The sequence below is a fragment of the Dermochelys coriacea genome, chromosome 11 (genome assembly GCF_009764565.3).
Source record: "Dermochelys coriacea isolate rDerCor1 chromosome 11, rDerCor1.pri.v4, whole genome shotgun sequence".
Taxonomy (NCBI): Eukaryota; Metazoa; Chordata; order Testudines; family Dermochelyidae; genus Dermochelys; species Dermochelys coriacea.
The window spans coordinates 17678630-17705610 of record NC_050078.2 but is presented as its reverse complement, the minus strand read 5'-3'; the positions used below and the strand labels follow the sequence as shown (position 1 = coordinate 17705610).

At 41.3% G+C, this 26981-nt stretch overlaps 1 protein-coding gene across 5 annotated transcripts in view; it reads left to right on the top strand.

Moving 5' to 3' along the window:
• Positions 1-26981, top strand: part of NCKAP5 (NCK associated protein 5) — a 644081-nt gene that overhangs the window by 319904 nt on the left and 297196 nt on the right. Inside the window, exon 1 of one of the 5 annotated variants that reach the window (XM_043505029.1) lies at positions 17933-18020. The exons of the other annotated variants lie outside the window; for them this stretch is intronic. The gene's annotated coding sequence lies outside the window, so the exon portion shown is untranslated. Of the gene's footprint in view, positions 1-17932; positions 18021-26981 lie in introns of those variants that run through there. 5 annotated transcript variants of the gene reach the window in all.

Here is a 26981-nt window from a genome sequence, read left to right as displayed (position 1 = left end):
GTTTGATAACTGTATACATTTTAAGCTCTTAATTTATTTTTTGCTTTCCATTGGTTGTCTGTTTTCCATGTATCAAGCTTGTGGGATGAAGATTGTGAGTTAAAAACTGGCATGGCTGGTTTTAGTTAACTGTAACTTCCAATTGATAGCATGCCTTATTGTAACCCACACACCTTCTGGGTGTTGTGTTCTGTCCCATCTAGTGGCACTGAGACCATTGTGAGAGAGAGAGAGAGAGAGAGAGAGATTAACAAGTCTGCTCTACAGCCTTAGCAAAGAGCCATATGGCTTTTAACTCATGCGGTAGAGGCTCATGCACTAAGCTCCAGAGGTCCCAGGTTCGATCCCATCTGCCGACAACCAAGGTCTGTCGGCGTTACATTATCACACTAAAACAACATTATTTTTGCCCCAACCATTTATTAACACTGCCTTATTTATTTGAAATCCAGAGGACTTTTCCCATCTGAGAAGGATTCTATTTATCACTATCTTCACCTGAAAAGTCTGGGGGACCCAAGGGATAAAGCAGATATGTTCAGAATTACTAAAACAAACCCAGTTCCCATAGACATATGCATGAGGCTGCCATTGACTAAAATGGAGTCATCTATTTGGATCTGAAGGCAGAATTTGGCCCATAGTTTGTTAAACTAAGTGGAGGGAGTCTGAAATAGTGATCATATGAGGAGTGCATGTGGACATGTAAAAACTCCATTAGTCTTGAGATGCAAAGTCTTGAAAACCTTAAAATTTCAACAGTTCCCTTTTAAATGACGTTTAATGACTAGTATAATAAAATGAGAGATTTGGAAGGCATAATTGGCAGCATGCAGATAAAGATGAGTTTGATTCTGAAGCTACAGCTTTTAATGGAAGCTGAAGCTAGACAAATTCTAACTGGAAACAAGGAGCAAATTTTTAACAGTGTAACTGACACTGCAATTAACCACTGAAAAAACTTACCAGATTGTTGTGGTGGATTCTCCATCACTGGCAATTTGTAGATCAAGATTGGGCTAGATCATATTGTTTAGAAAAAAACATCCAAACAGGAATTAATTCATGGAATTCCAGTGTCCTGTGTTATGCAGACAGTCAGATTAGATAGTCACAATGGTCCCTTCTGGCCTTATAAATGATGACTTTACTGTATGTATTGGAGCAGAGCATATATACAAGGTGAGGAAAAAAATACTTTCCAGTGTTAAATGTTAATCTAGGAGTCTGTAACTCAGACAAAACTCTCATTGGCTTCAGAGAGAGTTTTTTCTGAGGAAAGATGGCAAAGATCAGGCCTCAGGTTTGCCACTGTGTGTATTAGTTTTCAGTATAAATAATTTTAAAAAAGTACAAAGTGCTGTTACCTTGATTGAAATGTTTCCTTTAATTTTATGAATTAGTTTTTCTTGTAGGCATAGAACTAATACAGTTTCTGTGTGAAGTCCTTCTTGTGGGATAATTCAAGGCTCTTTAAATAAATAATATTAACCTTCTAGACCAGAGGTGGGCAAACTACAGCCCACGGGCCACATCCGGACCGTGGGACCATACTGCCCGGCCCCTGAGCTCCTGGCCCAGGAGGCTAGCCCCCAGCCCCTCCCCTGCTTTCCCCCTTCCCCTGCAGCCACGCCACCGTGGGGCACAATGCTCTGGGTGGCGGGGCTGCAGAGCCCGGCCTGACCCAGTGCTCTGTGCTGTGCGGCATGGTGCGGCTGCGTGTCCTGGTGCAGCTGTGTTCTCCGCCACCGGTGCTCCAGGCAGCGCGGTAAGGGGGCAGAGAGTGGAGCAGAGTTGGATAGAGGGCAGGGAAGTTCGCGGTGGTGGTGGTCAGGGGGTGGTGGGGGTGTGGATAGGGGTTGGGGTGGTCAGAGGGCGGGGAACGGGGGTTGAATGGGGGCAGGGGTCTTGGGGGGGCAGTCAGGAAGGAGAGGAGGGGTTGGATTGGGTGGTGGAGGGCAGTTAGGGGCAGGGGGCAGTTAGGGGAAAGGAGTCTGGGGGCGGTCAGGGAGAAGGGCTGGTTGGATGGGGCATGGGTACCGGGGGGCAGTCAGGAAGGAGAGGGGGTTGGATGGGGCGGCCGGGGGCAGTTAGGGGACCGAGAGCGGGGGGTGGATGGGGCAGGGGTCCCCGGGAGGGCCGTCAGGGAACAGGGGGTTTGGATTGGGCAGGAGTCCTGTGCAGGCTTTCAGGGGGCAATTAGTGGGGAGGTTGGATAGGGGGCGGGGGCTGGACCATGCCTGGCTGTTTGGGGAGGCACAGCCTCCCCTAACTGGCCCTCCATACAATTTCAGAAACCCGATGCAGCCCACAGGCCAAAAAGTTTGCCCGCCCCAGTTCTAGACATACATAGCTTTTGAGTACATGTGATTCCAGAGCATGCCTATCCTACATCAGGTAGAAAAATCTACACTATTTAGGATTTGCTTCCCTACACAGGGGGCTGCTAGTTAATTGCAGCCATAACTTATGACCAGCTGTTGTCTCCTATGTACGGCCAAGGAATTATAGACAGGAAAGTTGTGCTCGTCCACCCACCGTTACAGGAATCGCTGCAGTGGGGATTTTTCAGACAGAGCAATAATTAAAAGTAAACATTAAGCATGTGTTTTAGATCCGATTTAAGCTGTGATATCTTTTCTCAATATATGAGTTATACACATCTGTATAAATAACACATGTGGTAAACAATAATGAAATGCATCTTTACGAGGAGAGAATGTTGAGTGCCACTCACAGTGAGGTATCCCATCTTTTTGCGAGAGAAGAGATCAGGAGGAAACAGTATATGATATCAAGCTATCAGACCCACATAGGAAATGCATTTTTTGTAAGTCCTTGGCTCCCAGAGTTACACTATCATAGAATCATAGAATCATAGAATATCAGGGTTGGAAGGGACCCCAGAAGGTCATCTAGTCCAACCCCCTGCTCAAAGCAGGACCAAGTCCCAGTTAAATCATCCTAGCCAGGGCTTTGTCAAGCCTGACCTTAAAAACCTCTAAGGAAGGAGATTCTACCACCTCCCTAGGTAACGCATTCCAGTGTTTCACCACCCTCTTAGTGAAAAAGTTTTTCCTAATATCCAATCTAAACCTCCCCCATTGCAACTTGAGACCATTACTCCTCGTTCTGTCATCTGCTACCATTGAGAACAGTCTAGAGCCATCCTCTTTGAAACCCCCTTTCAGGTAGTTGAAAGCAGCTATCAAATCCCCCTCATTCTTCTCTTCTGCAGACTAAACAATCCCAGCTCCCTCAGCCTCTCCTCATAAGTCATGTGCTCTAGACCCCTAATCATTTTTGTTGCCCTTCGCTGTACTCTTTCCAATTTATCCACATCCTTCTTGTAGTGTGGGGCCCAAAACTGGACACAGTACTCCAGATGAGGCCTCACCAGTGTCGAATAGAGGGGAACGATCACGTCCCTCGATCTGCTCGCTATGCCCCTACTTATACATCCCAAAATGCCATTGGCCTTCTTGGCAACAAGGGCACACTGCTGACTCATATCCAGCTTCTCGTCCACTGTCACCCCTAGGTCCTTTTCCGCAGAACTGCTGCCGAGCCATTCGGTCCCTAGTCTGTAGCGGTGCATTGGATTCTTCCATCCTAAGTGCAGGGTCCTGCACTTATCCTTATTGAACCTCATTAGATTTCTTTTGGCCCAATCTTCCAATTTGTCTAGGTCCTTCTGTATCCTATCCCTCCCCTCCAGCGTATCTACCACTCCTCCCAGTTTAGTATCATCCGCAAATTTGCTGAGAGTGCAATCCACACCATCCTCCAGATCATTTATGAAGATATTGAACAAAACGGGCCCCAGGACCGACCCCTGGGGCACTCCACTTGACACCGGCTGCCAACTAGACATGGAGCCATTGATCACTACCCGTTGAGCCCGACAATCTAGCCAGCTTTCTACCCACCTTATAGTGCATTCATCCAGCCCATACTTCCTTAACTTGCTGACAAGAATGCTGTGGGAGACCGTGTCAAAAGCTTTGCTAAAGTCAAGGAACAACATGTCCACTGCTTTCCCCTCATTCACAGAGCAAGTTATCTCATCATAGAAGGCAATTAGATCAGTCAGGCATGACTTGTCCTTGGTGAATCCATGCTGACTGTTCCTGATCACTTTCCTCTCCTCTAAGTGCTTCAGGATTGATTCTTTGAGGACCTGCTCCATGATTTTTCCAGGGACTGAGGTGAGGCTGACCGGCCTGTAGTTCCCAGGATCCTCCTTCTTCCCTTTTTTAAAGATGGGCACTACATTAGCCTTTTTCCAGTCATCCGGGACTTCCCCCGTTCGCCACGAGTTTTCAAAGATAATGGCCAAGGGCTCTGCAATCACAGCCGCCAATTCCCTCAGCACTCTCGGATGCAATTCGTCCGGCCCCATGGACTTGTGCACGTCCAGCTTTTCTAAATAGTCCCTAACCACCTCTATCTCTACAGAGGGCTGGCCATCTCTTCCCCATTTTGTGATGCCCAGCACAGCAGTCTGGGAGCTGACCTTGTTAGTGAAAACAGAGGCAAAAAAAGCATTGAGTACATTAGCTTTTTCCACATCCTCTGTCACTAGCTTGCCTCCCTCATTCAGTAAGGGGCCCACACTTTCCTTGGCTTTCTTCTTGTTGCCAACATACCTGAAGAAACCCTTCTTGTTACTCTTGACATCTCTTGCTAGCTGCAGCTCCAGGTGCGATTTGGCCCTCCTGATATCTTTCCTACATGCCCGAGCAATATTTTTATACTCTTCCCTGGTCATATGTCCAACCTTCCACTTCTTGTAAGCTTCTTTTTTATGTTTAAGATCCGCTAAGATTTCACCATTAAGCCAAGCTGGTCGCCTGCCATATTTACTATTCTTTCGACTCATCGGGATGGTTTGTCCCTGTAACCTCAACAGGGATTCCTTGAAATACAGCCAGCTCTCCTGGACTCCCTTCCCTTTCATGTTAGTCCCCCAGGGGATCCTGGCCATCTGTTCCCTGAGGGAGTCAAAGTCTGCTTTCCTGAAGTCCAGGGTCCGTATCCTGCTGCTTACCTTTCTTCCCTGCGTCAGGATCCTGAACTCAACCAACTCATGGTCACTGCCTCCCAGATTCCCATCCACTTTTGCTTCCCCCACTAATTCTACCCGGTTTGTGAGCAGCAGGTCAAGAAAAGCGCTCCCCCTAGTTGGCTCCCCTAGCACTTGCACCAGGAAATTGTCCCCTACGCTTTCCAAAAACTTCCTGGATTGTCTATGCACCGCTGTATTGCTCTCCCAGCAGATATCAGGAAAATTAAAGTCACCCATGAGAATCAGGGCATGCGATCTAGTAGCTTCCGTGAGTTGCCGGAAGAAAGCCTCATCCACCTCATCCCCCTGGTCCGGTGGTCTATAGCAGACTCCCACCATGACATCACTCTTGTTGCACACACTTCTAAACTTAATCCAGAGACACTCAGGTTTTTCCACAGTTTCGTACCGGAGCTCTGAGCAGTCATACTGCTCCCTTACATACAGTGCTACTCTATCTCTATCTCAGTGTTCAATTTATTCCTGGCAGTAGATATACCAGGAAATGCTGAGGTGAAAGGATTAAAATGAAGATTTTTTGTTCTCTCAAGATAAATTGTCTCTACCAAAAAATACATTTAACTGATATAACAAATACGTTTTTAAACAATAATTTTATAAAAACTGGTGTGTCACAACTGGAGTTCAGTGAATGTAGGGAATAAATTATTTGATACATATGAAATGGAAAAATAGGCTAAACTTATCTGTGAACAGTTTGATTTGCTTAGATTTATTTATTATTCACAGTTTTTTACTGGACCATCTTCACAAATAATTTCTGATTTGTAGAATTGTCAAATTGCACAGAGACTTTATTATTAATTATGTTTATTACAATAATGCCTCAGGGACAACCAAGAAAGGAGGCCCCATTGTGCTAAGCACTGTACAAACAGTATAGTGGATGGTCCCAGCCTAGAAGAGCTTACAGTTTAAACAGACAAGTCAGACGCAGGTTAGGGTAGGGGAAAGGGTGCAACGCAGAAGCAGAGTGAACTACTTGATGGTAGCAAACATTAATTCCATATGTTGGTTTGTTTGAGGTAGGTGGGTTTACTTAAGGGGATAAACTAAATGGAAAGGGAAGGAGTGAGGAGGACCAGGCAAGGGAGAAGTGGGACAGGTGTGGTGTGAAGCTAAGATGAAAAGACTGAGGGATGGGGAGCAAGAGAGTTGAAACAAACAGCCAGTCAGCATTGGGCAGAGAAATCCAGGCAGAGCTGTGGAAAGTTGTCTGAATGTCCAGAGAGCCTCTAGAAAGGGCCCTAGAAATGTATCTAGAAATTGAAACCATGAATATATATCCAGGCTGCACTTTGGCCCTTACTGCATAATTTTTAACCATGCACATTTGAAGTCTTGAGTTAAAAAATTAGGATATCAAAGGCATTTTCCTTCACCGAAAACTAAAAGCTACATTATACACTCAATTATGTGCATCTCTCATTGAAGCCAATGAGAAATGTGTAAATATCTGTGATGGCAGATCCAAGTAAGAGTTTATTCCAGAACACAGAAGTATATAGAAACATCTGAAATAATAAAAGAAGTTGTTTCCTCAGACTCATGTAACTTAAAAATAACCAAATAATATTTTACCAAACTTTCATCAAACACCAAAAATAAGAAAACATCTATTTGGGCTCAGCACAAGACTAAATTTCTTGAACACTGAGTTCCTGAATCAGGAATTTACAATGACAATGCCTTCTCAGCTGTGTGTATCACTGCAGCAATGTTTTAAATGTAAAACAGTTGTTTTGGAATTGAAAACCTAGAATGTACTAAAACTATACAAAATGCACCACAGTCTGACTCATGTTCATATTCAAAGACAAGTAAAACTTCAAACTCTTTTGCATCTGTTTGTATATACATGCACTATAATATATTTGTTTACTAGTCATTTTTATTAGTTTCCTGCATCTAAGTACTGTAATTCTAACCAACTTTTCTTTAGTTCATTGATCAGTAACCCACACAGAATAAATCCTAGTACTCAAACAATTTATTTATGAAAGTTAAAGTGGTACGATATTGTCTTTTATGTCTACATGGGTATCACTTAGGGTGGGCCTTAGGCTCTGGTTTACCATGTTTCCTGCTGTGGATTTAAGTAATGCGAAGTGATTATCATGGCTTCTTCCTTGTATCCATCTATTTCACACCTGCACCCTTTTGTTAGAAACACATCATGTTAACTGAATATGAGGTCCCCACTGAATAGGTTTCCACTCTTCTGTAATCCGCCTGCATTAGATTGATTTATGAATGTATCAGATTCTTTGTTAGCGTGTAAACCACTAATTAATTTAAAGCCCTCTGTGGAGAAATTAAAGCCCTGGTTAAGACTTTCAACAGGCTCAGATGGTGCTAATAATGGGAAAACAAGTTATATTAATGAGTTTTTGTGTGATCCACGTTATTATTGCTTTACAATGAATTTTTAGCATAAACTAGTAGACACTGTATGTTTTTTAAAAAAAGGGGGGGGTGAACTACCAGAAAACAATTCATTTGTTATCATAAACTGAGTTGAATTTTATCTTTCTTGTTACAACTTCCTTGCATTAGTTCTTTTTGTATACACAAGAGTCACGGATGAGAGAAGAAGGATAAAATATAAAACAAATTGGATCTTTGCCTAAAACTCAAACCCAGTCTTTTATTTATTTATTCAAGTTTGAAAAAGTTTGACTAACTCTTTCTGTGAAATCTTTGTCATGTGACTTCATGTGACTCTGAACTTGTCTGTTCCGTTTGGAGGCAGAAGTGCTGAAGTACAGAGAGCGGTTATGATCCAAAGCCTACTGAAATCAGTGGGATGTCTCCATAGTTTGAACTCCCTCAAATTTCAGGGAGAGCTTGGTTGTGTCCCTCTTAGCTCAGATCTGTGTTCAAACTTGGTGTTCATTTGAAAATTCAAAACAAAACAGATGGTGCTGTAGACTTTTTTTAGGTTTGTTCAGGACCAATAACAGTAGCAGGGAATAAAACTGGAAATTTAAAATAAATTCCAGAAAAGGTCCCTCGTAAACATTTTTTAAAATTCGGCATTTCTTGTTCCCTATCTATAGAAAGACACTTATTGCTCCAAGACATTACAGTATGGACTAACCTCACTCCATCATTATGGAGGCTCCTGTTTTTACTCCTCCTCCTTCCTCTCCCTGCTGCCTGTGCATCTCTCCAGCTGTTATCACTATACTGGAACTCTGTCTCCAGCTAGGGAACTGAATATGTGGCCTTCACCAAGGCTGATATTAATGCTGCTCCATTAATCAACTAGCAGGTAACGCTTCTAAAACCTGTGTGGTCAGCATTTCCAGATAGCCAGCATGTAACATCTGCAATGTGCCTGGTCCTTACCAAGGAGTGGGAGTCCTGAGTTTGCACTTGAACTTGGGTCTTTTACACATGGCAGCATAATGTGTTGCCTCCAGCTTGGAAATACTTTTCTATCAAAGAAGTGATAAATCTGTGCAATAGCCTTGAGCAACTGGAAAGTCTGTTGATGCAGAAGCATTGAGGTCATTCAAAAATAGATGTTGTTTAGCAGTAAATGAAGTGTTAAAAGATGAGCTAAAAGAGGCTAAATTATCTTTTTGCAATACCAACATTTATGTCCTTGCATCCAGTAACCCAGCTATCTGTGCTTTAATTAAAAAGTAGCACATAATGAGGCAGACTCACTATTTCTGTTGAAATTCCCTGACTTGAAATTGATCTATATTCACTTTTCATTTATTCTTTCAGGTTTCAGCATGTTGTATTTTGTCACGGAATAGCTGCATATTTAAATGTATCCCTTTGAACATTAAACACCCTAAAAACAAGATGAAACCTGATCATCCATCCATCTTGCTCTTTTTTCTGTTAGATGGTCTATTTACACTACTTCCTACCTCCTCATTAGAACTACGTCATATAGTCCTCATGCATTTAGAAAATCAGAGACTTTAATGATAGTTATTATAACTGATAATGACTGACCAGTTTCTTTAGAAGTTTAACCTAATGCACTGGACCTCATTAAATTCTATCCTTCAGTGGGCCAAATGTCCTAATTTGCAATTTTGCCACCTTATTGTCGTTAGTGGCGTTTCAATATGTTTACTGAGAGAAGGATTTGGCCCCTTAATTCTTCATGTTAAATATGTTCCTTTTTATTTGTACATCTGAATATTTGAAGCAGACATTTTGTTATTACTGGTAGTTTCTTAAGAGGAATATTCTTCAAATTTAAAACAGAATGTTTCTGGCATTTCAGCACTCATTTGACAACAACATAAAATAGCCACAGTTTACTGAGTTTTCCTGACACTAACCTATTGGACATTTGATAATTGTGTAGTCTCTGAGCTCTTCTGCTCTTCAAAGCCAATTTTAGTTTTTCCTAGTTAATTAACTTCAGAATTTGGTTTATTCATCAAATTCTTCTATAAGAATGCGAGGAACATGCTGATTATAAATGAATTTACTTTCATTCTATTATTGTTTTAAGTGTAATAGGAATTATGTGAGCACATATGGGAAGGAAAATATCCCTGATGTTTTTTTTCAGTTCCTACAGTTACTGATTCTGGCTTTCAACCAGAAGAGGGAGCTATATTCATTTAAAATAACATCCATAACCAAAGCTCAGTTTAAACTACAAATCTTCTTCAGCATATTCAAGGTTGAGTATTGTAGTGACATTGCAGTTCAGAACACCGTGGGACAAATCCTAGTCCCATTTGACTTCAATGGGACTTAGATTTGACCTTGTATTGTTAGCAGATCAAAGTCCCAATATTTAAAGATCTGTTTTCAACATTCACAATTGTAGAGCATAAGACACTATCCTCATTTTCAGTCTTGGTTAGGGAAACTGAGGTGGTAGGCAATAGGATTATTCAAAGTATAGTACTGAAAAAGGAAAAACAAGCTTTGGTATAAAAGATCATGTTGTATAAGGCCTGAATGGAAAACAGTCAATTTGTAAAGTAAATTGCTCTTGGGTGGAAACTGGCATTTACGCATTAGATAACCCATGCAGGAGCCAATCCAGGCAGTGCGTCAAAAGTGCAGGAAGTCTCACGCTATCCATTGGGTTTGTTTAATATCGGAGTAGAAGTTGCCTTTAGCATGGAGCAAATCCCATTTTATGGCTAGAAACAGATATATGCTGCTCTAGGCAATACCTCACTGGCTAATACACACTAATAATAGTGAACTGTGGCCACTTTAATATTTTAAAGGTTAAGCTCTGCAATCTGGAGCCCCCTCAGGCAACGCAATGGATTGGCGATGGGGCACATCAGCATTATTGGGTTAATATTTTTACAAAGGATGACCTGAAAATAGCCACTATTTTGAAATCTAAGGAAAAAGTAAATGTATAAGCATGTTTTGATATACTACCAGGGTATTGTGCTGCTAATGGGACTCTATTGATCAGAAGATTTCTTGAAATTCTTAAAAAAATAATGTATAAGTTGCATAACAATTTGAATTTGATGCAAAATATAAAGAGAAATCTACTGATAAATAGTGAAATTGCTATGGCATATTTGGGATTACATTTTTTTTAGATATTCTAGGAAGATTCTTTAATGTGATAAATTAACCAGTTTGTTCTCTTGGTTAATTGACAGAATATTTCTATAGCATTTATATTAATACAGTAGCATTGCTTTAATCAAAATAATGTGTTCACTGTTTTAATGCTGAGAACACAGAAAATCAGTTAAATTTATATTTTTAGCTAAGGGTTCATTCATTTTATTTATTTTAAAACAAACCTTTTTACAGGTATTCTTAATTTCTTGATTTTTAGCCTTCACACACTCTTTGAGCTAAATAGATGCTGGTGTAAATCTGTGTAGCTCTGTTGACTTAAAGCTCTGTAAATCAGTGAAGATACCCTGATTTACATCAGCTGAAGATCTGGCCCTTAATGTCCTGGTAGCCTTCTATCTCAGCGAATGCAAGACCTTTTGATTATCACAATAATATATGTACCAACACTTGTCATATTTGTGTTTTTTTTATCAGTACTACTTCATAGTGAGTTGAATTGGTTACTGATTTATCATATAATGCACGACAAGAACAACAGAGAAGGGGACAATGGAATAAATCCTACTCTACTAACTAAACAAGAGGTCACATTGAAATCTGGTTAGGTGAGCAGGATTTGCTCCAGTATAGGGAACAAGATCTTTTGTTTCCTTTCCATACCTGCCAGCTAAAGGTGAACCAAACTTGTTTTGCTGACTATTTATTTAATATGTGCTTGCAAACCTAAGAGACATGCTCACTCTCCCAAAGAGGTAACCTTTAGTCTTATAAATGTGACCCAAAAAGAGAAGATATTGAACAGTACGGAGGAAGTGGGGTGTGGAAGAACAAAGGTTAGAGGAAGAAGATTATTCAGTCTTGGCATTGACACACCTTGTTGGTTCAATTAAATGTACAAATGCAAATCTATATCTTTAAATGAATGGAGCATTGTTGAAAAGTGCCAGATTAACAGAAAGTCTGTGTTTTCCCAAGAACAAGTGAAGCACAAACACTGGAAATAAAATAAACAGTGGAAATAAAAGCTTTATCACACTGCCATGTCCAAGGCTCAGCTCTGCAGCTCTCTGTACTGAGAGAGGGTAGTTCATGCTCCATGGCCCATTAAATCTTGGCCTCTCCAGTAATTGTGATAATGCATCCTTTGGTATTCCACTGAATATGTTACAATGAAGATTTCATCACATAGTTTCCAAGTCTGGAACTGGGACAGAGGTATTCTGGTGTGCCCTGTGGGATGAGATTAACTATGTTTAGACTGTGGGAATGACTCTCTGATGTTTGAATTGTATTATGTCCATATCGCTTGGTGAGATGCACTGTGATTTTGTAATTCTTCTGAACTCTAATAAAAAGTAAAGTACCATGTTACATACGTCAAATTCCCAGTGCTTTACCCGGCTGTAATCTGCCACCACAGTGATTTCCTCCCTCATTTCAAATCGTAGTGACAAGCAATGCTTTGTGTGTACAATATAATAGTATATGTCTTAACATGGTTAGACATCTACCAAAAATGTTTTTTAAATAGTAGTCTTTTTAGTACTCTTGTTATCAAAAAGTCACAATGGGGTATAGTTTCACCACCCCTTTGGGGTGCAGAGGGCTTGGGAATACCACTAGGTGGGAGCACACATGCTGCACAATTATCCCTTGGCATGCTGTCATGTGAGGTGGGGATGCTGAGCATTTGGCAGGGTTGGGAAGAAAGTCCGCAGCCTGAGGAAAAGATTCTTCCCTCTCCCTTCTTCCCAGTTTGTTGCTTGTTTGCACCTCGTTCAGGAGTTCTGGGTTCAGCTTTCAACTCTGCCACAGATTTCCTGAGGGATCTTGGCAAATCATTTAATCTTCATGCCTCAGCTCCCCCCTCTGTAAGCCAGGGATAATGATACTCCCTTTCTCCCACCATTTGTATGTCTTGTCTGTTTAGACTATAAGCTTTCTGAGGCAAAAATTGTCTCTTGCTAGGCTTTCATATAGTGCCTAGTACAACTGAGCTTAATTTCATTTCGGGCCATTAGGTGCTACTGTAATATAGATGGTTGTAACCCAGTTACTAAGATTGGGCATTGCAGAGTGGGTATGACTCAATATGCATAACATTCATAAGAACAGGTTTGTAATGGCTGTTTATACTCTGGGTTTGTGAGTTGCATTCCAGTGTGATCCTACCTATTTAGAGCTATTCCTCAAGGTAGGAGAGAAGTTATCCTCCTTTGGGAGCATTCTAAGTTTGGCACCTATTACCCTCAGCCCTGGACCAGTGACTGGCCTAGTTTTCCATTTAAGCAACTGTGTTCTTGACTTCACAATGAGAGCCGGACCTAATTGTGTGATTGTCTCTGGAAATGTAGTGTTAAGTAAGGTTCCTTATGCTGTTGATAATAAACCACAGCAAAAGAGAAAATATGTGCAGTTTACTGCCAGAGATTTCATGGGGGGTGGGGGGATATATGTCTTAACTCAAAAGCTGAAGAGTCTCTGATACTAAAACTAGATCTTGAATCTTGCAGGTATTTTAAATTAATTTCTTTCACATACTGGATGTAACATATTAGACTACAAGAAAAAGAAGTGTTCACATTAAGTAATATGTAGGAGTGGGAATAAAGCTCTTGCTGTAGGACAGTTTTTTTTTGGATAATACCTACCATTTGGATGCAATCTGTCTCTTCAAAAGGTACAGAAAAACTTAGTCAAAATGAACCTCCAGAAAAATCATGACTATATCATAGTCTCCTGAGATAGGGGAGGAGGTGCAGTCCAGAGGCCAATACAGCAAGAAAGCAGAGTTTTCTTAGCCCCAGTGAACATATTAGATGACTGGAAATGAGCATACTTTTTGGTCCTTGATTTTTCAAAGATTTAAATAAATGGGCTAAATGCTTCCTGGACATATATCTGGTATTTCCCGGTTGACTTGACTTTTTGCTAGGATTGATACAGGGAAGAATTTGACAAAATTTCTGTTAAGTTATTGTCTTAAGAAAAATCTATTTAATATTTCAGTTATCTTCTCACTATAGGGATTTGATATCAGACCTGAGATCTGGGTTGACTGATAACACATTCTTGTTATGTATTACAGCAGCTGAGTTCAAACCCCCATTGTGCTAGGCAATGTATAGACACACAGTAAGAGATATTCCCTGCCCCAAAGAGCTTACAATTCAAATAAAGACAGATGCAGTGACTTGCCCAAGGTTATACAGGAAATCTGTGGCAGAGCCAGTAATGGAACCCAGATCTCCTGAAACCCATGCCTATGTTTTAATCACTAGGCCAGGGGTTGGCAACCTATGGCACTGGCACGCGAGCCCATTTTTAATGGCACACTGCTGCCTGCCAGTCCCGGCCCACTCTTCTCCACCTCCTCTTGCAGGGCAGGGGGCAAGGGGCAGAAGCTTGGTCCTGCTGGCTCCTCTGCCTCTTCCCGCAGTGTGCTGGGTTCCTGCCCCTCCTCCTACTGCTGGCCAATCAGCTGATGGCCCTTGCGAGGGGGTGGGGGAGGAGCGGGGTCAGCGTGCTCGCTGCTCCTGGTGGAGGCAGAGAAGAAGCAGGGGCAGGGCCTTGGAGAAGGGGGGGATGGAAGCAGGGAATATCCTCTCCAGTCCCCTGCTGTGAGCACCCCACGACCCCAGCCCTCTACCCTGACCTCTCCTCACACACACCCAGCCTTCTGCTTGACTCCTTCACCGCCCCCCATGACCTCCAGCCCTGACTCTGACACCCCCACACATACCCAGGCCCCCCACCCCTCATGGCCTGACATCTGCACTCCCCACACATACCCAATCCTCCGCACTGATTCTTGCACCCCTTCCACATATGTCCCCCCACCCCATGCACCCCCCACCTCCTGACTCTTGCACCCCCCACATCCCCACCGCCTTCCTGAGCACCAAATGGGAGTTCCTGCACCCCTCCCATCAAATTGGAGCTGCCCAGGTAAGCTCTCCACATCCAAACCTCCTGCCCCAACCCTGAGCCCCCTCCCTCATTCTAGCTCCCGGCCAGATCCTACACCCGAAACCCTCAGCCTGCTACTTCACCCTCAGCCCTGTGCTCAGTGTACTCCCACCCTCAGCTCAGTGTAGAGAGAGAGAGGAAGAGAATGGGCCAGAAAACCAGGGAGAAGGTTGGTACCCACTGTATATGGGCAGGGCTGGGACCCCAGACCGGCAGCGGGTTGAGCAGGTCCAGCAGTCAGGATCCCAACTGGTAGGAGCCAGTGGATGGAACCCCTGAGCGGCAGCGGGCTGAGCCGCTCAGCCCACTGCCGGTCTGGGGTCCTGGCTACTGGTCTGGGGGTCTGGGGTTCTGCTGGCCCCTTGTCAGCCGGGGTCCCAGCCGCAGGCCCCTCAGCCCACTGCTGGCCTAGGTGAATGGAACCCCAGACCAGTAGCGGGCTGAGCGGGCCAGCGGCATAAGATCAACATTTTAATTTAATTTTAAATGAAGCTTCTTAAACATTTTGAAAACCTTCTTTATTTTACAGTACAATAGTTTAGTTATATAATATATAGACTTTTATAGAGAGAGAGACCTTCTAAAAAACATTAAAAGCTATTACCAGCATGTGAAACCTTAAATTAAAGTGACCCCTGCACTAGGCCATCCATGTTGAGAATACTACGATGCAAGAATTATGAGGCCAGTAAAGTTAATTAGTATTTCAGTGATGATCTCATTTATTTTGCAGCAACAGTAATAACTGATAACTTTTGTTCAAGCAAGTAGCTGTAGTACCATTTCTAAATGACAGCACTGTAAAACCTGCTGTAGGTATGTAAGACAATACCTGTGAAAAGTGATGCAACTGGGACACTGTGCGAAGCAATTTCACACTTAAAAATTTGTGCATGGTTAAAATGCTCTTAGCTGACTCTTAAGATGGAGTAGATGTCAAAATAGTTATCTTGCTTTGTATCCAGTCAATGTCTACAGATTTGTGTAAGACTAAGTAATGGGTCAGAATAAACCATCATTTGATATGATTAAACAAAATACACATATATGGCAATCAATAGACATGGAAATGGCAAAACAAGAACTAAGGGATAGAATTCCTACACAGATAGGAGACCTCTATCATATCAGTGAATCTAGCTCAGCTGCTCTAACAAAGAAAAGGGACTGTCTGAAAAAACAATTAGTTTAACTCCTGCTGCTATTTCAGCTCCCAAGGAAACCAAACTTCAATAGCTCAGACATAGGTGAGGTTTTTCGTAGGAGTGGGTGGGTGAGATTCTGTGGCCTGTGTTGTGCAGGAGGTCGGACTAGATGATCAGAATGGTCCCTTCTGACCTTAGTATCTATGAATCTATGAAACAGGAGGTGGGCCTGGAGGAGTAGAGAACTGAGGGCTAATGAGACAGCAAAAGTATAACTTAGAACATAATTTGGCTCAGGAAATGCTGACAGTATCAGTAGAACTTGAAGTGTAATTATGCTCTGAAAAGTGATTCTGCAAAATAGCATCATGTGTCTGCAGTTGTATTGTCTCTTAATTTCCACATCCAATTTGCCCAGATTACAAATAAAAAGATGCTCTTTTCTCCCATGTACCAGACCTGCAAACTCAGCCTGCAATCTGAAAGTCATGCTCTGTTCTTTCTGATGCATGCATCTTCAGCAATAGGAACTCTGTTAAAAAAAAATCCTGTTGAAGATGCACAAGAAAATAATCTTTCACATTTCCCTATTGTCCATAGCTGTTATGGCTCTCCAGTGCTCACAGGAGTGAAAAACTGTAAAATGGTGGGGGGTTTTCCCAGAAAATTAAGTAGATAGGACTGTTGAATCCATAAATGGATTAGTTGAGTAAATATGGTGCCATTTTTTTACAATTACTTTTTTAAGCATAAAACTACTGTACAAATGAACATAGGAAAAAATTAATAAACTGACAGGTTCATGAGCAGTACCATAAAGAGCCTGGTAAGAGGCTATTTGAGGAGGTGTCTGGTAGCAAACTATTGTGTAATATATCATCTGAGTATGATGCATAGAAATGTAAATGTGAAATCTGTGTTATTAGACTACCTCAAAATCTTTAATCTCTGATAGCATTGCAAATCATTTTAGGTTGTTTTTTTTTTCTTGTGATTGGCACAATAACCTCAGAACTGCTTGATGCTTGCATAGCGTTATAGCTCAGTTATCTGCTTGGTATCAGAGTAGCAGCCGTGTTAGTCTGTATTCGCAAAAAGAAAAGGAGTACTTGTGGCACCTTAGAGACTAACAAATTTATTAGAGCATAAGCTTTCGTGAGCTACAGCTCATGCATCCGATGAAGTGAGCTGTAGCTCACGAAAGCTTATGCTCTAATAAATTTGTTAGTCTCTAAGGTGCCACAAGTACTCCTTTTCTATCTGCTTGGTAGTGTCTCTATTGGCAGGATTTGCATGTGTTTATATTAAAAGGAAATAACTCTAAAAATTGCATTACATCTATTTCTGTGTGACGTCAGGGCAGCAAAAACGTATGCTGCTTTTACTCTGTAAGAATCTCTATTCATCAATCTCCCTGTCAGAATGATGCAGAATTCTACACGTCCACCCTTTTAAATCAGTTAGAATCCTTATATATTCCTGATGTCGTTCCCATTGTGTGCATGCCACACACAGTGTGTTGCCAGCTCCCATCTCACCTATACAGATACCAAGAATAAAGGGATCTGTACCAACTACAACCTCATTTATGTAATCAACATCATATAAGGGTTACTTGTGTTTGTACTGAGTGCAAATGGAATGAGGAAATAATCATAGGATTGTTCAGGACATGGAACTATTTTGGTTTATCTACAGCATCTTGTACCAGCAAGAAGGCATGCCTGCAGTATTGTCCTATATATGACCTGTAAGCTGCAGCTGAGACAAGGTAGTAAAGCAATTTGAAGGGGAGTGCTCATTTTGGAGATCTCTTGCATTTTACTCTGCAACGGTTCAGCCCAAATACAGTTATCTGATCTAAGAGATATGCCAACTGGTTATGGCAAAATCATTCACTTTATGCCATCATGGTAGGAGAACATGTTCGTTTGTTGCATACGTCAAAGGACATGAGGTGAAAATACTGTGTATACTTAGGGGGGGGATACACTGTCTTGCATGATGCACCTTGAAGGGGCTCATGTTTACTGTTTATTCCAGGTGGTGTTTGTAACAGAGTGGTGTGCCCCTTTAAGGGCCAGAGGGCCTGGTGCCAGACAGCCCTAGTGGATTATCAGACCCAGCTGGGAAGGGGGTCAGGTGATTTCTATAAAGGGCTGGGAAAGCTCAGTTGGAGGGGGAGCTGTGGAAGGAAAGCTGGCTTCTGTGACTGGCCCTGTGGCAGGCTAAGGCTTCTGGTCCTCTTCAGCCTATGTTCGTCAGGGGAATAGGTTTGTTTTGTCTTCCTTGGCATTTTTTTTGAATTAATAAACCATGGCCCGAGGGAGGGAGGGACCTGAAAATGACTTGGGCATGGTGTTAGTCCTTCTTGGGCTTGAGGGGACAGGCCAGCAGCCTATGCTGCATTTAATATTCATGTTGTGGTAGCTTCCAAAGGCTCAGTCAAGCTAAATGCATCTTCTTGTTAGAGTGCTTGCTCATGTCTGTTCCACGTTAGGTGTGAACATGCCACGTGCACTGTTGCCTGAGATTTTTCCCTCAGTGGTGTCCGTTGGGCCATCTCTAGCACCCTTTTGTGCCGCGTGCTTATGCATTGATATAAGGTGCACTGCCGCCCTGCACCCTCTCAATTCTTTCTTACCGCCCTTGACGCGCTCAAACATCTCCTCTTGCTTCTGCAAGGCATTATTCAGTGGCTTTCTATTCAGCTTAGTTTTATTAGTCATAGTCAGTAGTAGTGTAAATAGCTAATTAGTCGCCCTCTCTTAGCATAGAGGGGCACCCTTCACCCCTCTTGCCCTCCATCCCATATTGGGTGAGGCTATATCACTCCCTTGATCTCATCATCCCTTTGTTCTGTACGCTGCTTCCCTCTTCAGAAGCAGAGTGAAACTGTAAAAAATCAGATCGCTTTAATTGCTGGCACCTACTGCTCTGAGCAACAATGACGCCAACCGGATTCTTACAAGCTTTACTGGGCTTCTCAGGGGCACTGTGTGCAGCAATAGGGGTAGCGGACGTGGCTGGGATTTCTTCATCTCCAGAAGGGAAGACTGAGTTTCTGCTGCTGCAGCTGCTACATTATGGTGTTCCTGAGCAGCACAGTGAAACTCTCAAAAATCGGGTGAGAAAAGGAGGCAGCAGCAAAGAAACATCTTAAGTTTGATTCATTCTTTTGCCACTAGCATTGGCTCACTTGCCAAAGAATGTATTGCATTAGTGGATGGAAGAGTCCTTTTACTTTTCAATCCTTGTTCATGGTGGATTATTCCAGACAATTTATGTTGCAAATGATGCACCTATCTCAAAAAGTCCAGAGATCCTGTAATTCCTCAGCTGACCCCTTGGACACATCAGATTTGCTATGAACAAGAGGTTAGGTTTGTTGTACTTGGATAACTATGGTGTTGAGCCTGGCTTAAATGTCTAGACCGAGAGAAGCAACGGAGTACTTGTGGCACCTTAGAGACTAACAAATTTATTTGAGCTTAGCTTTCGTGAGCTACAGCTCACTTCATTGGATGCATCCGATGAAGTGAGCTGTAGCTCACGAAAGCTTATGCTCAAATAAATTTGTTAGTCTCTAAGGTGCCACAAGTACTCCTTTTCTTTTTGCGAATACAGACTAACATGGCTGCTACTCTGAAACTAGACCGAGAGAGGAATACAGCAGATATTACAGAGTTTTGTGGATTGCTGCATTACTGTCAGTAAAGGGAAAAGTACGTCTGCCACATTTACCTTTTTGTGGGCATCAGCCCGATATGAGAGATGTTCCAGTGTTAGCAGAAACTAGAAGGACTCCCAGGCAGGTAGCTGATGACACTGGAAACATGGAATCCTTTTAAGTTATTACCTAGCAAGTGGTAAATGAAACACATCAATGCTCCATCTTGGTCAAACCATCCCTTTGGGAAATCTTAGTGTTTGTTTTATACCAGATCTGCAACTCATTATCTGAGGTATAGAAGAATTCTGTGTATCACCCAATAACATTTGTCCGCCCAAGGAGTGGTTCAACCACCAAGTTATTGGTGCTGTGCTGGTTCACCACAGTTTGGCTCTTAAGATAGTGATTTGCTGGGCTGTACTGAGTCATGAGTTGTTGATTAAATGCCAGTATGTCGCAATTCCTTTGTTCTCATTGTAAATTCTCTAAAATCAGACAAATGGCAAATAAAAAAACTTTTTAACACTGAATGGATTTTTGCACATGAATTCAGAATTCATAAACCTGCCATGGAAACAGGTTATGTTAGTTAAATGAAAACTCACTTTTTTAAATTGAAAAAGGGGTAAGTGATTAGTTTTAAGGAATTGTTGTGCTTGCTTAGCTGTCTTAATGTGAAACAAGTCACCTCCCAATCATGATGTGTGGTGAAGCGATTAGAGTAATCATCAGCAAATAAAAGTTAACATGATGCAGGGAAAAAGGGTTTACGCGTTACTTATTACAGTTACTCATTTTGCTATTGATTTAGGCTTATTCTGAACAACTTTTGAATACTAGATTTTCATACAAATTATCTCTGCCCTAATATCATTCCTAAGTTTTTATTTGATCTCAAAAACATTTCATTATGTTTAATTTAAGGAAATGAGATTTCCTTTATTACTCTCTGTAGAAGCTATTAGAAGCTCAATTACATTTTCAAATTCGTTTTTGAAAAGCTTTATGGTTTTAAGATAAAAATCCCACGATATGACTATATGGGACTTTCTTCTTCACTAAGAAGTCCCCCCCACCCTCCCCCAATGGTATTCACACATCAAGGAAAGAATATACTGCTCTGAATGCAAAATTAATTATGCTAGAAACTGAAGATCAATTCAAGACTTAAAACTTTGCTCTGAGCTACACTGAACAATAAATATTTCCATAAAGAGAAAGGGCTGACAAATATATTTATTGTTTCCCTTCATTCAGTCTTGAAAATACAATATTTAGACAGATTTTGAAAAGTTCAGCAAGTGAAAATGAGAGGATGGCTACCAGGGATTCTGATGTTTTGTTTTGTGTACATATTGCATACCTGTAAATGGTTTATATTTCTGTAGTGGATTATATATTACCACTAGTATGTCTAGAGCAGTGTCTCCAAGAAAGATTGTAAAAGAAGTCCACATAATAACTTCCAGTTTATTAGTCTTTGGAAAACTGAGTGGTTTCAGTGGTGACTCCAATTTTATGTGACCTGGATTGCCTGTTTCACATTATTAAATGACTATTTGGCAGTAAGAGCTATCCCCTTTCCTCCGCCACCAACCTGAGTGTTGGCTGTATACCACAGTTGTAGAGAGAGACAGGAAGACAATAGTGTTAACTGCCTAGCTCTTTCCTGAAAGTTTGTTTTTAATTATTTAAAATATTTTTCACTTTTAAAACAATTGCTGCCACAAGCCCAACTGTATATACAGTACTGCATATGTAGCAGTCTTCTAAATTTCTAAATACAGATTAATTGTACAATTATAATGAAAAAGGAGCTTCAGAAAGCAGTTATTTTGTTGCAGAGATATAATTTTATTTGTATCAGTGCTGTATAAATACAGCTAAATTAAGTTGCTGTCCTGCCACTTGGTGGCAATTTTGAGCTATTGCCTAGTGAGAACTAGTATGCTGTTTTATACAGAAGTAGTAACTGTAGCAAGAAAACCCTTTAAATTTACTTGAATTGGTTTGTAATAATGCCATTTTGTAAGAATATAAACCATGCAATCTATAGTCTAATGTCACTAAAATATCAGCCAGTAATAATAAAAGTTCTACATTCCTCTCTCACTATTCAAAGCTTAGTTTCAGAGTAGCAGCTGTGTTAGTCTGTATTCGCAAAAAGAAAAGGAGTGCTTGTGGCATCTTAGAGACTAACAAATTTATTTGAGCATAAGCTTTCATGAGCTACAGCTTACTTCATCGGACGCATTCAGTGAAAAATCCAGTGGGGAGATGATTTATATACACAGAGAACATGAAACAATGGGTGTTCATACACACTGTAAGGAGAGTGATCACTTAAGATGAGCTATTACCAGCAGCGGGGGGGGGGGGGGAACCTTTTGTAGTGATAATCAAGGTGGGCCATTTCTAGCAGTTGACAAAGTCTGAGGAAGAGTGGGGCGTGGGGGAAAATAACATGGGGAAATAGTTTTACTTTGTTTGTAACTGCTAGTCACTGAACAAATGTATTTGGTGTTTGCTAATAAACAGAAGATGGAGATATGTTTTAGCTTATCCAAATTTAAAACAAAAGAATTGAAACCATTTGTTCTGATTTATTAGTCATTTGTAGGCGTGACACTCCCTGGGGATACCCAGGGTTGTAAAGCACCTTGCTACCATCTGCTCTTAGCATGAGGGAGCCTTATCTGTGCCTATCAGGGGTCAGCTCCCTGATTCTCCCAGCCACAGGCAATGCAAGCACTTTTCCCCTCTCAGCCTGTGCATGCTTCGCTGGCCCTCATGCAGGCTAGGAATAGACACAATCTAACTCCCATGTGCTGTGATCACCCCTCTGAGGGGTCCAGCTCCTTATCTACTGGACATTCACAGAGTTACCAGATCCTCTGTTCCCAAAGGAACAGTACACCACAGCTCACTAGGTACACCTCAGAACACAGCTCCACTTAACACCTAGCACTTAGATTTGTTTATAGAGAAAACAAGTATATGTTTATTTAATAAAGAGCAGAGATTCAAATGATAGTAAACAGAACTATTGGAAATAAAGGCTTACATATAGAATAAAATAATGCGTTCTAGAGCCTCAACTTAACTCACAGTATACCCTCTTGTCTAATAAGGTTCTTTGTACCCCAAAGTCCTTTTCACAGTCTTATTCAGCTAAGACTTTGGAGACCCTCCTTTCATGAGATCAAGCCTGCTGGCAATTTGTTTCCCCAGTTGAAGAAAGGCACAGTGTCCTTCTTCACCCTTAGATACACTAAACCAGTCGTTTGTTCTTCATCTCTTAAAAAAAAAAAAAAAAGTCTAAAAAAGTCTCTCCTCAAACTCCCCCCTTTGTTTACCTCTTCCTATTAATTTTCCTTCTGAAGTTCCCACAATCCCTTCATTAGTATTTAACTCAGTGTGCAAATAGATTTCCATTGTAAGACACACAATATGCAATGGGCAGCCAGGGAGATAAATGTCTCCCATATCCTGTCTGGTGAAACCTGACATGAGGCATGCTATGACTGGATGACCTGCCTTTAGTGTAAGCAGAGGAATGGTTCCGCTATTGTGGGAAATTTTCCTGCTTTCTTTTCTATCCCCACTGGAATCAGATCATGAAAAGATCCAAGTCCCTGCTCCAGCTCTCTTTACCTGGATGCCTTCCTGACCTCAAGGACTCCTCTTTCTCTCTTCCATGCAGCAGAATCCTCATAACTCTGATAAGGCTGGGTGTAGGATCCCTGGGGAGCTCAACCCCAAGTCTCATTATGAGCCACTCAGGATGAGGACTAGGGTGTCCCCACTCCATGGCACTCTCTCATATCACTGGCCATTTCCCTGACTCAATGGTCACTACATGAAGTTTAAACTGCATAGTATTTATTAAACAGCAACTGTAAACAAATAAGGGAAAAACTGAAAAGATTGAAAGATCATGGAACCCTGCACTGTGGACATGAGGAACACCATAAACAGTGGTCTCTGGAACTCAGACTATTCCTCACAAGTCCCAGGCCTCCTTCCCAGCACCTGGATGTGCAGTGGTGATACCATGGGTAAGATACCTATTCTGGTGGTGGCTACACGCGCTCAGACTCAACATGGAGGGTCCCTTCTCCACAGTATTGGCCCTCTTGTTGGGTTTGCATCTCCCCCTCCGAGTCTAGCCTTGTCTGGTGAAGTCTCCCTCTGTTGGGGCCCCCTTTGCTCAGGATCCCCACCTTGTTCTCTCTATCCACTTACAGCTCTCAGCTTCAGTTTACCTGAGGCATGGTAGACCATCCACTCTCCCAGTTCTGGTTCTGCGGCTCCCCACTGAAGCTCGCTCCTGGCTCACCGTCAGCATGGTTGCTCTCCGCTGCTCAGCTCCCTGGCTCTGGACTGCTGCTCTGGCTTCTCTGCCTCTGGGCTGCTGCACTCTCCCACACTGGCTCAGCTCTGGGGTCCCAGGATCCTGACTCCTCTTAAACCCTTCCCCTTTCTCATGGAATTGAGGGCCAACCAAAAAACCCACTATGTTTCAGTAAGGGGCCAAGAGCCCGCTTACATTAGGAACACAGTGTCCAATATATATGTCTACATATCTCCTTACATATTATCCACACATACGTTTCACAAAGATTATGATGATCAGTGTGATACAGGCTTTCAGAGAAACCTTAAAGGACACTTTTTGTTGAGCTAGAATGTAAATACCAGATCCAGGGGATCCCTGTGACAATTATGCACCCTAGTCCTCAGGTCATAATAGGGCAGTACTGGAAAATACTTTTTGACCATTCAAATGGTTTAGGACGTTCTAGGTTTTCCCGGTATACATTGAGGAGCCAGAAGATTGTTCTTTAGAACTTTCCCCTTTTGGAATAAAGGGATTAGGGTGAGATAGAAGGCTTCAGCCACTGGTAATCTTGTTTATATTCTCATGTTCTGCTGTCTGTGCTGTAGTTATAGATCCTGCTGTTCTGGAGCCTTAAGGGGAATAGATTTTCGGAGAGATTATCACTTTAAGAAATAATGTTAAAAGTTAAGAAAAAAGCTAGAATGAAGGAGGGAACTCTCTTCTTGAGCCTTAGTACGGTACATCTGTATCAGATAAAGGCCTACTTCACTTTGATTGCAAAGCAACCATACAAAATTAAAAAGTCTCATTTTTAAAGATATATAGCACTATATAACGTGCTAGATTTGCATGGGGAACGTTTGTCTAAATTCTGTGCTTTATATGCAAAAGTGGTAGAATTACTCAAATACATAGCAAGAAATTTGCAAACAAATTTGTGTATGTACAAATGTAGATTTTGTTTGGACAATTTAGACCACAGAATGACAGAGTAACACTATATAACGTGTTACTCCCCCGATTTCCAAGACTAAATTCCTGAAGAACTTGGTTGTTACTGTCTCTATCCTACAGCTTCACACTGATATAAATATATCATAACTTCATCACTGGAAAAGCTTCAAAAATACTACCAACATTAGTAGTACAGTTTAAAACAGTAATAAAGAACAAAGGCATATTAATCACTTGTCGGTAAATTCAATTTATACTCTACTGCTCTGTCATTGAAGCACTCAACTGGGATATGGGAAACTCATCTTCAACTTCTCACTCTGCCTGATTTGGGTCTATCACATTGTGGGTGATTGTCCTAGCCACTATTCGGGGTAAATCTCTCTCAATCTCTTCTGTGAAAGCTGTTCCAGTTTGTGTAAAATACTTTAATAGTCATTGGAGCAGGGACTGGAACCGGTGGGGAGGGGGGGCGGCGGCTCTCTTCCCAGGTGAATCCCATAACCATTATGCGCTATAGAATGTGTAGGACAGGTGTAGGTAAAGATCTCCTGTTCAATCATTCTTGGCTGCCTTCATAACTAATATCTGCTTCTAATCTAATTTTTAATGTAGCTCTTGTATTTTCTCCAGTATAAACAAACCTCCTTGCAACCCCCTTCCCATACATTCTGTGGTCTAAATTGTCCAAACAAAATCTACATTTGTACATACACAAATTTGTTTGCAAATTTCTTGCTATGTATTTGAGTAATTCTACCACTTTTGCATATAAAGCACAGAATTTAGACAAACGTTCCCCATGCAAATCTAGCACAATTGACTGCAAGCTGTTTTTGTGTATGTGCATTTTATCATTTGTGTGCACAAGTGATATTGCACAAAGAAGTATGTCCAGTGATTTGAATGTGCATTTTTGTATGTGTACACAAATGGCAATCTGGTTGAGGTCTATTTTAAAATTTGACCCAGGACGTTCGAAAGTGCTCCTGGAGTTTACTAAAAGCAAGAATCTAATATTCACTCTTCAATGTGAATCTTCTGGTTGGTAGGCTATTATGCTCTTAACAACTACTTCAGGCAATGTTTTTATTATGGCATGGTTATTATGGAGAATTGTTAAATGCATAACTTCAGAAGTTCTTTAACATACGTACACACTGAATATACACTACTATAAACAATTTTTAATTTGGAATTGCAATGACTTAAAAAAACCTTTTTTATACATAGACAAATAGTTTTGAGAGACAATTATCTTCTTGCCTTAGTTTAAAACCTCTAGAAAAGCTTTTGCTAGAAATCAGTATTACTTGCAAAGAAATTGTGGCCTTGTTTTCAAAATGCTTAAAAACATGTTAACAATTAATATTAATTTATTAGGGTTAGTAGCCTTATCAAACAACCTTGTGTTTTAATACTTTGCAGGCTATTGCTGACATAATTATTCTTGTATTTTAGGAGAATTAATAGTTACCATAGCTAATCCACTGTCTAATTTCTCCTTCAGGTTACACATATTCAGAAAAGAAATAAACACAGGAAAACAAATGACTGAATTTTCATATATACTGAGCCCCTCTTTCCCTACGCTAATAGTGTAAATTACATTTATGCCCACTTTAAAGCCCCTTTACGTTTAAATAGAGATGTCCAACAGAGCCTTAGTGTACATGGGAAAAAGATTAAAATAGTAGATTTAGACAAGGTGGGGTAGTAGTAGAAGCAGTATGACAGGTAAGGAAACCATAGAGAAGAATTTATTGTCTTAACTCCCATTGAGCTCAGTGGGATTTGAGAAGTTGAGCACTTTTTGGGAGACACCCCATCATATCACTGGATTGGGTCTTTGGTCATTAATACAATTGAGAACATAATAATCAGCCAATAATTTACACAACAAATTTAGCCTGTCTTTCTCTTTGTGGGATATCAAAGTGGAGGTCAGAATATCTGCAAATGTATTCACCATTTGAATGTAGTCAATAGATATTTTTTCAAATTTTGTATTGATCATGAATATTCCAGATTGGAATTATGTTGCTTAGATGTGATTGGTCACATAGGATTGTTTCTATTCCTGGACTGAAAAAGAACAGAAGCACTTCTGGCAAGAATGTTTACACATGCACATTTAAAATAGGATTTTTTGCAAATATTTATGCATGTAGCTCTTCAGTTTTGTTCACAACATCTAGCCCGTAAAACTAGATCACTGAAACATTCACAGAGCGTGAATACGAACAGTGCCAAGATCATGTGCAA